The sequence below is a fragment of the Rhamphochromis sp. 'chilingali' genome (assembly GCF_963969265.1).
Source record: "Rhamphochromis sp. 'chilingali' genome assembly, chromosome: 6".
NCBI lineage: Eukaryota > Metazoa > Chordata > Actinopteri > Cichliformes > Cichlidae > Rhamphochromis > Rhamphochromis sp. 'chilingali'.
This window is the reverse complement of record NC_137933.1, coordinates 5,809,483-5,824,674: the sequence shown is the minus strand read 5'-3', so window position 1 is coordinate 5,824,674 and position 15,192 is coordinate 5,809,483.

Here is a 15,192-nt window from a genome sequence, read left to right as displayed (position 1 = left end):
CAACACAGCATTAAGTTTTGTGTGGGTCTGAATCTATTAAACCTCAGCTAACACAAAATGGACTCGTGGTCAAAACCATGCCGACATCATCAATCCTCTCAGTCCACACTTTGTTAGCCTGAAGCGAAGCATTAAGGCAAGTTTTTGCTGTTGGCGTGCTAAACAGATGCTGGAAGCTGGACCGTGCTGTAACTACATACAAGCACTGCTCACAGCTGCTTTTTTCCAAGAGGGCTGTGCTGGTGCCAGTCCCTGAAAACTCATACCACAAGTACAAGAACAAATTATTACACATGATTCTTCCCTCCGTTCACATAACGTACGGAGGGCAATCGTGGCTTAAGAGTTGGGAGTTCGCCTTGTAATCGGAAGGTTGCCGGTTCGAGCCCTGGCTCGGACAGTCTCGGTCGTTGTGTCCTTGGGCAAGACACTTCACCCGTTGCCTACTGGTGGTGGTCAGAGGGCCCGGTGGCGCCAGTGTCCGGCAGCCTCGCCTCTGTCAGTGCGCCCCAGGGTGGCTGTGGCTACAATGTAGCTGCCATCACCAGTGTGTGAATGTGTGTGTGAATGGGTGGATGACTGGATATGTAAAGCGCTTTGGGGTCCTTAGGGACTAGTAAAGCGCTATATAAATACAGGCCATTTTCACATAAAAAAGCTAGTACTGGTATGAAGTGCTTTGAACTGGTCCTTTTCTGGGTTTCAGTGCATGGAACCGGTTCTCAGTTGGGCCCTGGAACCATGACAGTAGACTTAGGCAAACACCAATATGCACTTAGTTTTTTGGACAATGACCTTTTGTAATTTTGCCTGTGTGCACCACCAAAGTGGATCTGATCCAGCCAGACATCACATCTGTACATTCACCACCATCAGGAGCTGAGCCTTAAACAGTTCTCTGATCTCCTGCTCCTTCATCTAGCTTCACCATCACAGAGTGTAATCTTTTCACAGCACGGCGTTATTAAACTAAACAGTCTTTCAGATACATTTACAGTGGAACTTTCTGTTTAATAAGTCAAAGGGCTCCATGCAGTTAGACAAAAAGCATAAATATTTAACGTCTTCATCTTGGTTCCAAAAGTATTTAAATAGCTCTAAACAGCTTCAAGCTGCCTATCAGTCATATGTGATAGAAATGTTTCCGTGGGCAGTAAGCAGCTCCTCAGCACTCGTGTATATAATGATTAGTTAAGCGCTCCGAGGTCTGGATGCTTGTCCCGGCTTGTAGAGAGATTTTCCTACGCCCTCCTATAGTTCCCCATCATTACAGAGCACACTTTAGTACTCTGTGTGTTTACCGAGAGGCAGATAGCCGAGTGTTTACAGTAATCATCACATTCACGCACACGTGCACGCTCTCTCTTTCTCTGTGCGTGCTTTTGGCAGCTTACTATGTTCTTCCCTCTAATAAGAGCTTTCTGAGATGAGGAGGCACTTTCCCGCTCCTCAGAGATATTAGTGAGGAGGAGGGTTGGGGGTTAGGAGGGGGATATGGAGGGCTGCACTTACACCTACCAGCCCCGCCCCTCTTTCAGGTTTTTACTGAGCTTGGCAGGCGGCCACGATGAGAAGCTGATGGTAGGACTGGGTTTCACGCAGCAGCGCTGATGAAAGATTGTGGATGGTGCTGTGAGGAATCATACACAGTACATGCAGCCTTGGCACAGCTGCTGCTAGGAAGCTCTTCAGGTGTGTCGGCCTTCTTTAACAGTTTTATTGCTGTCTAGAGAAAATCCATATTTGTGACAGATACAGCACCATTAACAAATACTGGTGAATACCTGGACATCAACAGCTGAACTGGGGCAGGGGGCAGGCCAAACAAATGATATCCCCGTTCCTCCAACGCGGTGCCGGCGTCTAAGCTAGAACCGGTTCTAAGCATGTTCTTCAACATAGAAAGAAAGAGGAAACAGCATCCACCAGCACAGAGGACCACTGGCTGTACGAGGGTTACACACATGGTTGGCACAGAAAAACCCAAACTGTTGAAATGTTGGCTGGTTCTCAAAGGATGCCAAAGCAGAACTCAGACTTCACAGCCTAGCACGGACAGCAACTCTCAAAGTGGATAGCATCATTTTGGGGTCTTCTTTTGCATTTTTATGAATCGGAGCACTCGGTGCAGTGACTCCCAAGCTAGGCGAGTGGCTCCAGCAGATCCCAGGAACAACATCGGAGATCTCTGTCCAGAAGAGCGCAGTCCTGGGAACAGCTAAGATACTGCACAGGACCCTCAAGCTCCCAGGCCTCTGGTAGAGGACCTGAGCTTGGTGGATAGACCGCCCACAGGGGCGAGCGGGGAAATAAAAAATATATAATCTCTTATTCATATGGAGCAATCGGAAACTGCTATTGAGCTATTTCACACTGGAATTCTGCTTTATAACATGCCTTTTTAAATGCACTGATGACCTCATTACTACTTTGCTGTGACACGTGAAACTTGTGTCACTCTCATTCATTCACCTAATCAGTCAAAGCACACTCACACATGGCAACAACACCCACTGGCAGCCTCTCTGCTGCCCCACAGAAAATGTCGCTCAGGAAACTTGTGTCACAATTTACTGACCTGCCTAAAAAACACTCCACACAGTGACCTGATCAGCATCTGTGGAATGCACCACACAAGCCCCCAGACAGCCAGAGCAGTTGGTAGGTTTTAATTTAACTGCAGGTCTGTTTTTATAAATGTTTTGCTTTGCTGTGTTCAGACTCAAACTATGGCAGCAAAATACCACAAACACCATAACAGAAGTGATGCACCCCTCACTGCTGACTTCAGTGGTTCAAATGAGTGTTTTCACTCACTGGGATCACGTCCTCATTAAGGTTTGACAGTGTTTCTAGCAGATAATATATGGTTGAGCATGAATTGAGGCTGTGGTTTGGAGAAGGCCTCACTGGCAGTGACAGATGCACGTGTTCTTTGTAGGTTCACCCAGTGTCCCTTCCACAGGACAACATGCAGGCATGATGGCCACAGGCAGGTGTTTGGGGAAAGAAACTAAAAGCATCATATTTGTGACAACATGAGAGGGGTGCCTCTATAATCAAATAAAGAGACTCTTTTAAGGAGAATGACCAAAATCACTTTATTCATAAAAGACTTCATAGGCTTGAAACAGACGACGAGAAGCCTCAGCATGTCAGCGTGATGTCAGCATGTCAGCATGGGTGGGATTTGAATTCAAGTGGAGGTAGAATAACACTTAAAGAGTGTGCAGGAACGTCCTGCTTTCATCTCGATCTGTCACCGGTCACCTGGGCAACACACCGGCACATACATGTGATGTGGTGTTGTGACATGTTTTATATGTGGCCCTGTGGCAGACACTCTCTGAGGCGGTGAGGTTTTGATGCAGGGGCTTAGTAAAGTTCATAAACAGAGCAGAGGGATCAGCCACTTTGATTTAATGCTGGCAGGAAAAGAGAGTGTGTAGCAGTGCAGACACCGAGCGCACAGTCGAGCTTGTTCATCAACCAGCTTGTTAGAATACGAGCTATTACATGCAGCCGTCATGTAATTTACAATACCGTGTTCACATAAGGGAGAAATAACATGCACAGAAAGCCACTTGAAGCCATGGGTAAAACACCATTTACTCAGTTTACTGGGCTACTTGAATCCTGTAAGAACATCTGCATCAGGAGTTATGTACAGAAACCAAACAAGCCACATGCTGCTCTTAATAGCTCTCGGTGCCCATGTGGAAAAACAGCAACACAATGCCTTGAAAAAAAAAAATGCATTCTTCAGCTTAGAGTACACCGATCAGCCAGAACATCACCTCCTGCTGCCTAATGTTGTGTTGGTCCCCCTTTTGCTGCCCCGACCCTTCCAGCCATGGATGCCACTAGAGCCTGAAGCTGTGCAGTTGTACCTGCCACCGAGACGTCAGCAACAGATCCTTTTGGTCCTCCAAGGTGCGAGGTGGGGCCTCCATGGATCGCACTTGTTTATCCAGCAGGTCCCACAGATGCTCTGGATTAAGATCTGGGATTTTGGAGGTCGATACAATTGAGTCATTGTTGTGTTCCTCAAACCATTCCTTTTTCTTTCTTTTTTTTCATATTTTTATTGAGAGACAAGTGTACATTAGTTTACAATGACAATACAATCTGTGCCCCTCACATATTTGTTAGTTTTGCTTACATGAACAGATACAATAATACACCCACACACACACTTAAATAAAATTGAAAAAACAAACAAACAAAACCTAAGAGGAAACCCAAAACAAACAACAAACCCCAAAACACACACACAAAAAAAAAGGGGGGGGGGGACATGATATTAATCAGCTGGTAGAGCGTTTAATGACTTGCAATAGTCTACGAAGGGGCCCCAGATACGATAAAAGTCTCTGTATTTGCCCTTCGCCACAAGGCCTATCTTTTGCAATTTAAGAAATGACATCACATCTCTAAACCAAAAAGAAACTGAAGGTGGCTTTGAAGATTTCCAAAGGAGTAAGATGCAACGTCTAGCCAAAAGTGATGTAAAGGCTAATATTTTGAAGTGTGTAGGGTCGGTTAGACCAGTGTTGACTGGAAGCCCAAAAACAGCTAGAAAAGGGTCCATGCAGATTTGGGTCCCAAGAGCCTTGGAAAGAATAACTGAATACTGACTCCAGAAGCCATGGAGTCTTGGGCACAGAAAGAACATATGACCTAGGTCACATGGGGTGGCATGACATCTCTCACACTGATCCATCACTTGTGGGTAAATCTCAGACAGACGAGACTTTGAATAGTAAACCCTGTACAACACCTTGAACTGGATAAGTTGTAACCTGGCACAGGACGTACTATAACGGACATTGGATACTGCTTTCTCCCATTGCTGATCCGAAAAAATTACTCCTAACTCCCGCTCCCAAGCCCTCCTAATTTTAACAACTGAATGGACATTTAAATCCATAAGTTGTTTATATATTAAAGATATAATTGACTTCTTATTGGGTTTAAGGGATAAGAATTCCTCCCACGGTTGGACATTTGGAAGAAGACGGTAGGAGGGGAAGAGAGCAGAAGTGCAATGCCGTGCCTGAAAATAACGGAATAGATTGGTAGCCGGAAGATTTGTTTCTGAACACAGGTCTAAAAAACTTAAGTGCCATCTTTATAGAGATCCTTAAACGTATTAATACCATGACGCTTCCACTGTACATAGGTACCATCAATGAGGCCAGGAGTAAACAGATGGTTCTGTGTGATGGGCATGTGTACTGACGCAGAGATGTACTTAAAATGACTCCTGAATTGTGACCAGATCCTTAGAATAGACTGTACCACGGGGTTTTTGGTGAAATGAGAAGGCTTAAGTGGTAGTGGAGAGAACAATAAAGCTTCTAAGGATGAGGAAGTGCACGACAGGTGCTCCAGTTTGCACCACAGCAGTTCTTGAGATTCAAGCCAATGGGTCAATTTGTGAATATGAGAGGACCAATAGTAAAATAAAAAGTTAGGCAAGGCAAGACCACCATCAAACGTCAGTCTCTGTAATAATGATTTCCTCACCCTGGGATGTTTCCCTCCCCACAAAAACGATGTAACTAGCTGGTCTAACTTTTTGAAAAAAGCTTTAGGTAAAAATATAGGAATACTCTGAAACAGAAATAACAATCGGGGCAAAATGTTCATCTTTACAGCATTGATCCGACCAATTAGGGACAAAGGTAGCGATTTCCATCTCTGAAAATCAGATTGAATTTGAGAAAATTGGAATTAAATTGAAATTGGAAGAGCATAAAGAAGACAAAGTACGAGTCACGTTAACTCCCAAATATTTAAAGCCGGCAGGGCTAAGTCTAAAAGGAATGTCAGTTTGTTTAAATGTAAGACTTAAAGAATTTATGGGGAAACATTCACTTTTAAGAAGATTTATTTTGTAACTTGACAGAGAGCCGAACTTCTTTAATAGAGACACAATCGATGGTATGCTAGATAAGGGATCAGAAACATATAGAAGCAGGTCATCTGCATACAAAGACAATTTTAAGTCAAGGCCTGACCGGGAAATACCACGAAAATGAGGAAGGGCCTTCAAAGCTATAGATAGGGGTTCAATTACAATAGCAAAAAGTAGGTGGGACAGGGGGCAACCCTGTCTCGTGCCGTGTGACAATGAGAAGTAGCCAGAGGAAACACCATTTGTATAGACACTGGCTTGTGGTGCCTTGTACAACAGTCGAATCCATGAAATGAATCTGTCCTTGAAACCAAATCTTTGTAAGACTGCAAAGAGAAAGCTCCACTCTACACGATCGAAAGCTTTCTCAGCGTCAAGTGAGATAACTACTTCTGGATTAGTGGTCGAGTGTTGGGAAAGAATGACATTCAAAAGCATGCGAACATTAAAGAACAGCTGGCGGCCTTTAATAAAGCCATTCTGTTCATCTGAAATAATAGTAGGAAGAACCTTTTCAAGGCAAATTGCTAAAATTTTAACCAAGACTTTAACATCCACATTCAGCAGTGAAATAGGCCTATACGAGGTGCAAGGCGTAGGATCCTTACCCTTCTTTAAGAGAACAGTAATTAGTGCTTGAGACAATGTAGGGGGCAATAGACCACGTTCAAAAGATTCATTATACACTGAAAGAAGTAGTGGGGCTAACTTGTCTATAAATGTTTTTAAAAATTCAACTGAAAACCTGCCGGGTCCTGGTGCCTTACTATTGTGCATGGTCTTGATTGCATGCACAATTTCATCCAACCTAAAAGGGGCATCTAATTATTCAGCTATAACATGATCGACAGTGGGCATTATAAAACCGTTAAAAAAGGAATCCATCTCAGAGGCGTCAGCAGCAGATTCAGATTCATATAGGGAGGAATAATACTTCTTAAACACCTCATTTACTTCCTTTGAATCAGAGACCAAGTTGCCTGCCGCATCTTTAATTTGAGAAATTAATCGAGAAGAGGCCTGACGTTTTAACTGATGGGCCAAAAGCCTACTGGGCTTATCACCATGTTCATAATAAGTCGCACGCGCACAAAGTAAAAGACATTCAGCATCTGCCGTAGAAAGTAAATCAAATTCGGTCTGCAAGTCAAGTCGTCTTTTATGCAAATCAGGAGTGGGACTGTCAACAACCTGTCTATCTATGTCACAAATTTGTGTAGTCAAAGTTTGAAGTTTGGCTTTGTGGTTTTTAGTGGAATGGGCAGAGAAAGAAATTATTTGCCCACGCACATATGCTTTAAGAGATTCCCAAAGCAATGACCTCGTAACAGTATTGCTGTCATTAAACACCATAAATTCATCAATTGCGGATTTGATAAAGGTAACAAATCCGAAAGCAACAGAGAGTCAAATCTCCAGGGTGAGGAAAAAGAGGACTGGGCTATGAGCTTGATGTCAACGCTAAGTGGTGCGTGATCGGAAATGACAATTGGATGATATGTAGATGACAGTACTTTTGGAATAAGGGAACCGTCCACAAAAAAAATTATCAATCCGCGAAAAGGACTGATGTACCTGAGAAAAGAAAGAGTACGCTCTGGTGGTAGGGTTAGAAAACCTCCAGGGATCTACAAAACCATTCTGAAACATAAACTCTGAAATAGACTTGGACATAGAGGATTGGGTCAGGGTCCGAGGATTCGAGCGATCTAAGGCAGGATCAATAACACAGTTTAAGTCACCACCCAATATTAAGAGATGAGTATCAAGGGAAGGGAGACTACTCAAAAGTGCATCTGTAAAACCTGGATTATCAAAATTCAGATCATACACATTGACTAAGAGGACGGGTACATTGTACATGGTGCCTACAACAACCAAATACCTCCCGTTTTTGTCAGCTTTAATCTCAGAGGCTGTAAACTGTACCCTTCTGTTTATTAAGATCGCCACCCCCCTGGCTTTTGAATTAAACATTGAATGGAAAGTATGACCCACCTATGGGCACCTGAGCCTAAGATGATCCCTATTTCGCAAATGGGTCTCTTGTAAAAACATTACATCACTCTTTAGACATTTAAGATGCGAGAATATCGTTTAATTGGGCTATTCATACCTTTGACATTCCAAGTTAAAAATCTAATACCACTATTGCCTAAAGACTGACCTGAAGTGCTGATCATTGCAGAAAGATAAAAGAGAAAATACTTATTTCTTCACCCCCAAAGAAAGAACAAGTGGGAAAAACACACTCACGCAAACACACAAAGCAAACCCACAACAACAGAAGTACAGCTTCAGAATAAAAATAATAATAATAATAATAACTCGTCAAACACACCCTCCCGCCTCCCCCCTGCGCGGCAAAAGCCCCCATCCCCAAACGATGGAGATGGCAGTGCACGCTCCCACCCGGAGCAATCTGAACAAAAATGCTCCCGACTTCTGAATAAATTAAAAGGCACAAATAAAATAAAAAATAACACAATTATATTTTACTATTAGACAGGTAAAACAAAACAAGTGTTTGGCAGAGTAACAAACTTAACTCACCACAATGATGTTTGGATTTGGATCATTCGCTATTTCAAACAAACAAACATTGTCCCGCTATATTTTTTATCGCGTGGTTATTATCTTAATATATTCCTTGGCCTCTTCTGGCGAGACGAAGTCGCGCTGCATTCCTTGATAAGTGATCCGTAGCCTTGCCGGATAGAGGATCCCAAATGGGACTCCCTGGATGCCGCGAAGCTGGCGACGGACCTCATTGAAAGCCGCACGGGCCCGCGCTGTCTTAGCGGTGTGGTCGGGGAACACAGAAATGGTCATATTATTTATCTGCACCCTCTGCAGCTCCCTGGCCTTCTGGAGAATCCTAGCACAGTCCGCGTATTAGTGCAGCTTCACAACCATAGCGCGGGGACGTTCACCGGTGTTAGGTTTGGGGGCCAAAGTTCGGTGGGCTCCTTCTACAAGCGGCTCCTTCCCAAGCTGAAATGCCTCCATCAACAGCACGGACACATCTGTAGCAGATAGGATGTTCTCCTCTGGCACACCAACAATGCGTAGGCTATATTATTGCGGCGAGACCTGGACTCCAAATCCTCGCATTTATTCTCCAATTTGGCCAACTCCTTTGACATCGCATCCACTTTGGCTTGGAGGTGGACAATATCATCCGTGCATGTAGAGAGAGACTGTTCCATCTCCGTAACTGTGCTTCTGAGGTCAGCGAATTCCTGCCGCATGGTAGATATATCTGAGGAAAGGTCCGTTTTTAGTTGCTGTATGTCGGACCTGATAGACGTGAGATTCTCCGCAAAGGAGCCGTCAGTTCCTTTTTAAACAGTGCTGAAATTTCTTCACGAAGTTCAGAGAGGAGGTCAGCCTTCGTGAACTTTTCCGTATCGACAAGCAGCGTGTCGGGCGACCCAGGCAGTGGCGAAGTTTTACCACGAGGCGGGGATGCAGTGTTAGCAGCAGGCCGCAAGTTCGGCTGAGAGGTGCTTGCGCTCTTATTAACCTTACGCGACATTCTAAACGCAAAAAGCAAAAACAGTCTTGTCTCGGAACTATACAAAACAGTTTAAAAACACCCGTCAAAATGTGCCTGGACATGCTAGATAATAACTAGACTCTGCAGGAGCTGCACTCGGTGCGACCTACGCCATAGTCACATAAACCGGAAGTTCTCCTCAAACCATTCCTGAACCATCGGGGAGTAAGGAGCTACTTGATCTGCAGCTCATGCATGCAAGTAGCATCTTTATGGATGGCAGTACCCAAGTGTTCCCAACAGAACATTGTCCAAACCTTCATACTGGTTGCCTTCTTCCATACTGCATACCCCGCCCCCAAGAACAAGGTCCTACAGGCGCCAAGGCTCAGTGAGCCACAGACCCAGGTTTAGCTGTATGCACACACACACACACACACACACAAACACGCACATGCACACGGAAACTGCACATTTTTCCTGCTTCTATCTTTACCTGTTCCCTGATATATTCCACCCACTAACAGGTGCCATGATGATGATCGGTGTTATTCACTGTCAGTGCTCATATTGTCATGTATGATTGGTGTATATGTCTACTTCTATGATTATTTTTGAGAAGCCAGTCATGAGCTGGAATTGGATGCAGGCTGGAAAACCAACCAGTGGCCTGTGGGATGGTTGGAAATCTCCTGCAGGGAGTATGAGCTCGCTGAGTGAAAGCATAACTGTTGATATATTGTTTGTAAGGAATGCTGGTCACCAATCCACACGGTCCACATGCCCGACAGCGCGCCCAACACTCTGCAGAAAGCTTGACCAGTATTCGACCAGGATTTTTCATGGTTCGTTCGCCATATGATTTTCACTCACTGTTTGGTTACAACACATGTCTCAAAGCTTTGTGCACATTTTTCTCAACGTATTCACACGATCATAAACTCTCTTGACTTTAAAAACATGAGTGTAAATCATAACGGGAACTTGCACAAACGACCTACTGCGTCGCGTCCTGGGGTCTCAGGCGTTTGCTGTGACAACCTTCACCGAATAAAATTTCTTGTAAGGACACGCAGCCATTGTTAACAATAATGTTTTCACAGGATGTATGCAGTCCACCCTCACTGCTTCCAGGGGAACTACGAGTGTCATTAGCAGCCAGGTGCTGCTAATCAAATGCATCTGATTAACTGATCATTGCTGAGGTTGATCATCTCTATAAAAGTGGCAGTTTGGGCATCTAGATGTGTACTAACACATCAGGATGCCACATCGTTCCCAGCAATGGGCGTCCCAGCAAATCCGGCCCAAGGTCAGACCATGCATCTCTCTGAGAAACTGGATAAAACCCAGGAGCTATATCTCAGAAGAAATGGACCCACCTGAGGCATGATGGATATTTGGGGATGCATGCTAAGTGAGATAGTAAACACTGTATTTCCGCTGTAAAGTCACACGGGTCAGTAACCTGTCAGTATAAACAAGGTGTCTGGATGGGAAACATCTGCCGTCTCACTGACGTTCTCATGGAGTCTCTCCTTTGCTCAGTCATAAACACGTAGATAAACACAGCTCGTCTTAGTTGAGGTTGCACAGATGCAGCGGAGAAGCTGTGTTTATGCCAGCAACACGGTAGTCTAAGGAACACGTCTCAGTGTCTCAAAACAAACATCCACATGCCCTCAAACACAGCTGCAGGGGGAATCCACTCGTACGCGCACGTAGAATAACTTCACAAACACACAGTCAACAAAGTCATCCTCGGTTGGCTCACTGCTGGCAAATGTTCCCACACAGCCCAAATGTGCTTTGTACTTGTTGGCTGAGAATAACACACAAAAGCATGTAAACATCCAAAGCACAAAGGCAGGTCGCAGATCGGGATGATGTTGACGCTCCTCGTACTCTTCTGGGAACCAGGTTTATTTGAGCCCGTTCAGCCAGGATCCTGCTGCTGTTGTGTGGATTAGTCTATTTCAGTCACCCACAACATGCAATGCCAGAGGTGTGGCTGCCCTGCCACCCCGGCCACAAGAAACCTAAAAATACAGATCACAAGCATTCAGGCCGGATGAGAACTAAAGAGTTTGTTAGTGGGTGCAATGAGCGAGGCATTAGAAAGCAAAGGAAACACTGCTATACAGGCATCTAACAACAGCTGCATCATGAAACCAATTAAATATGAAAAGAACCCAAATCACGCCAACTGTAGTACACACCCATTTAAAAAAGAAGCTTTACATGCAGATCTCCTGGTCTTTATTAGGTCCTAAAATAAGGTAAAAATGGTCTCGAATGAACTACAACACATGACGAATTGTGCCACTATTTTTTCAAAATACAGAAGAAGTGTCTGAAGAATGAAGTTCACCCTCACTGTCTCCACAGGAATTAGGAAGGAGAGAATCAGCCACGCGAAAACCAAATACACCGAACAGCAGAAGCTACGATGGGCCGGGCTTCTTTGCATCGTGCAGTTGGTGAACCATGAACCAAAATATCGGTCAAATGTGAGGACGTCTGCCTGACAGCTAAAGCTTGGCCCACATTGAGTGGTGAAACAGAGCTATGGTAGAAGCAAATATACTCAGGGCTCTAGACTAACTTTTTGACATGGGCGCACCGGTACGCCTAACTTTAAAAATTTAGGTGTACCGGCACAAAAGTTAGGCGCACTCAAATTTTTCAACCGCATCGCTTAACACCGCAGTTTTACATGTGCACTTTCTTTGGGGGGGGGGGGGAAGTCCATACAGACAATATTAATTTCTAAATTATTAACTAACAAACTTGTGCTTAAAGTGCTTTGTCAATATTGTAGAAAATGTTAAACTTAATCATCATCTTGGCCTCCTCTGACGACCTGTTTGCTGCTGTCAGCTGCTGAAAGGCCGTGGGGAGAGGGGACACTTGGGCAGTGCATTTATTGCAGCATATAATGTGTTTTCTGGATACACTGTGCTTTTTCAGCATTCAAATATTGATGGCACCGTGTCAGAGCACTGGCTATGAATTTCAGACAGATCAGGCCTTAACTTAACAAAAAAGTTATCAATAGTTCTTTTCATCTTTTCTTATTACCCACAGCTACATCCACTTCTCTCAGGCCTAGGCTGCTCACTAGGGCTGAGTATCATCACTGATTTCTATAATCCATTCAATTCCGGTTCTCAAAGTCCTGATTTGATTCAATTTAGCCTCAGACAGTCAGAAATATTATAATTCTGATCATTTATCAGTACTGATACACATGAGACTTCATCAGAATTGTGAAAATCACAGCAGATGCCTTTGTGTGAAAGTAACAGAATAAAACACAGGAAAACATGAAGGAGATTTTCCTGGTCTGGCTTTTTATAGCAGATAACCTTAAAAATATTCTGCAATATTCTGCAATTTTGCATAATTTTAAGAAATTTACATTTCTTCAGTATTGAACAGCAGAAATTAGGCTTTCTTGTCCGAGGTCATTTAAGTGAAAAAAGAAAAAGCGCTGTAAACAACGCTAGACTGGTGGGTAATAAGCGAATGAATAATGCAGAAAACAGATTTGAGACGGGAAACTGTTCCTGAAGTACAGAGAGAGAGAGAGCTGTGCAGGAAGTGTGATTTTTATCGTGGTGGAAGCAAAACAGCAAACGTCAGAGGGAATTCATGACGACATTGATCAAATGTGAAGCGCAGTTTGCTGCTTCTTTTGCTGCAGGCTCGGTGAATTTTGGTTGGAGAGAGGCAAAACCTGCAGCTCAGAATCAGCGCAAAAAGACGTAAACACAGCGCGGACCCGAAGAATCGCTAAGCTCCGACAGCGTGTCCGTGTTCAGGCCTTCGGGTGAGAAAGCCGAGAAAGACGAAGCTGATTCTGATGTGTTGGGTCCGCTCCGTGTTTAGGTCTTTGTGTGGAATCCGTTAATGAATTGATATCGCTTTATTCAAGCTACTCACCTCTCTCTTCCACCTGCACTTTCAACTGGACCACGGCCAATCAGAGAGGTCCCGCCCCTGACTATCTCTGATTGGTTTAGTCCACGATAGTGTTGTTGACCACACGGAGAGTTACAGAGATTTTTGTTGTTGTTACCGGAACAATATTTATTTTTAGTCGCACCACTGAAAAATTTGGTCGCATTTGCGACCAAATTGGTCGCACTCTAGAGCCCTGATACTGAAGCTACACTGTGATGAGGGACTGAGAAGAAACACTGCTGCTGCAGTGTTGTTAAACAGAGAGTGGAGTGTGTCACATGCAGCTAATCTCAGGTTGAATTTGCCTTATTTTTCATTTGCCCGTGGGTTTGACCACGTCTCTCACACATAGCAGCAGATAGCGTGAGTCATCCAGGCTGCTGTTTGCTGAAGGCCTCAGAGGTCACATATATGGACAAGACATAGACAATAGACTTGAAGTCAAGACCGCCTAAACCAAGACAATACCAAGACCAGAGGGTATCGAGACCAAGACAGAGTCGAGACGAGACCACGTAAAAGTGGCCTCGAGACATCCAACTCTAATAGACAATAACATGTATGGAGGTGTCCCAATCCTGAGAGTCACAGGTAATCTCCAGTCTTATATATTATCTCCAATTAAGACCTGCCAGAGATTTTTATGATGTCCTGATACAGAAAATCTTGGTGTACTTTGTATCTCACAGATTTTGAGCTCTTTTGAGCTCTTTTGAAATAATCCACTGCAAACATGAAATTCTGAACATGCACCGAAGAAGGTCAAAGTCAATGTGTAGTTTTTCAAAGATGGGGGAAAGATAGAACTAGATTGATTTTAATGAATTTCCCATCATGCTCTGGGTGGAAATGAATGATGGAGAAGAAGCACAGCTGCTTTTGTGTGTTTCTGAGAAAAAGCAGGTGACACCAGAGCCGTAGACAGAGATCATTGTTGTCGACAATCATCATGCAAATTAACATCATCGTGTGCACAAACCTAGAAAAGACAAACCTGCAACAGCATTAAATCTGTCTGACCTTATCAGAACCTCAAGGCAAAAAAGGACTTAAATAGTTCAGCAAATGTTTGAGATGAATGACGAGCATCGTGAGAGTCAAGCTATAATATTACCTGATAGTAAATCAGCTTACACTGCAGCCACACACAGACTGGTCAGCCACCAGCAATGAGGGGAAGGTGTGTATCCCCCAACCATTTAGTGGTTCCTGGATGCAGCTGATTGCCAAACACTGCTATACACAGTGCTTTAATCACTAGCAGGTTGCCAGTAGTTGTAATGGAAGAAGCTGATTTGTTTGCAGACACAAAAACGACTTGCCATGGGGCGGTACAACTGTGAAAAGTGTGACACAAACTGGAAATGGAGAGTCCTGACTTCCACGATTGCATCCTATTCTAAGATCACCTTTTAGTTGTGACTCTATGCATTTCAGAGTAATGACATCCTGATGTAGGCCATGGGTCCCCCGTCTCCTCGTTTTAGCTTGCCTGTAAAAATCTCACCCAAACTCACAAAGTTATATAAAACAAACTGCTGCAAACTTTTGACTGCATCTGAGAACATGAATGCTTTAAGGATTATTCTCTGTGTACACAACAAACCTCATCCTTAGACAAAGATGCAGTTGAAAGACCCAGAAAGCCCTGATTGATATTTTTATCTCACACCAAAACTCAAAGTAACATTAAATAATAAATAGATGGCTTTTTGTGACCAGCTAACGACTCCACGACCAACTTTGTTCTTAACTGGTTTAAACAGAAATCAGCTGGTGCACTGCAGGACTGCCGGCAGCTTAAACC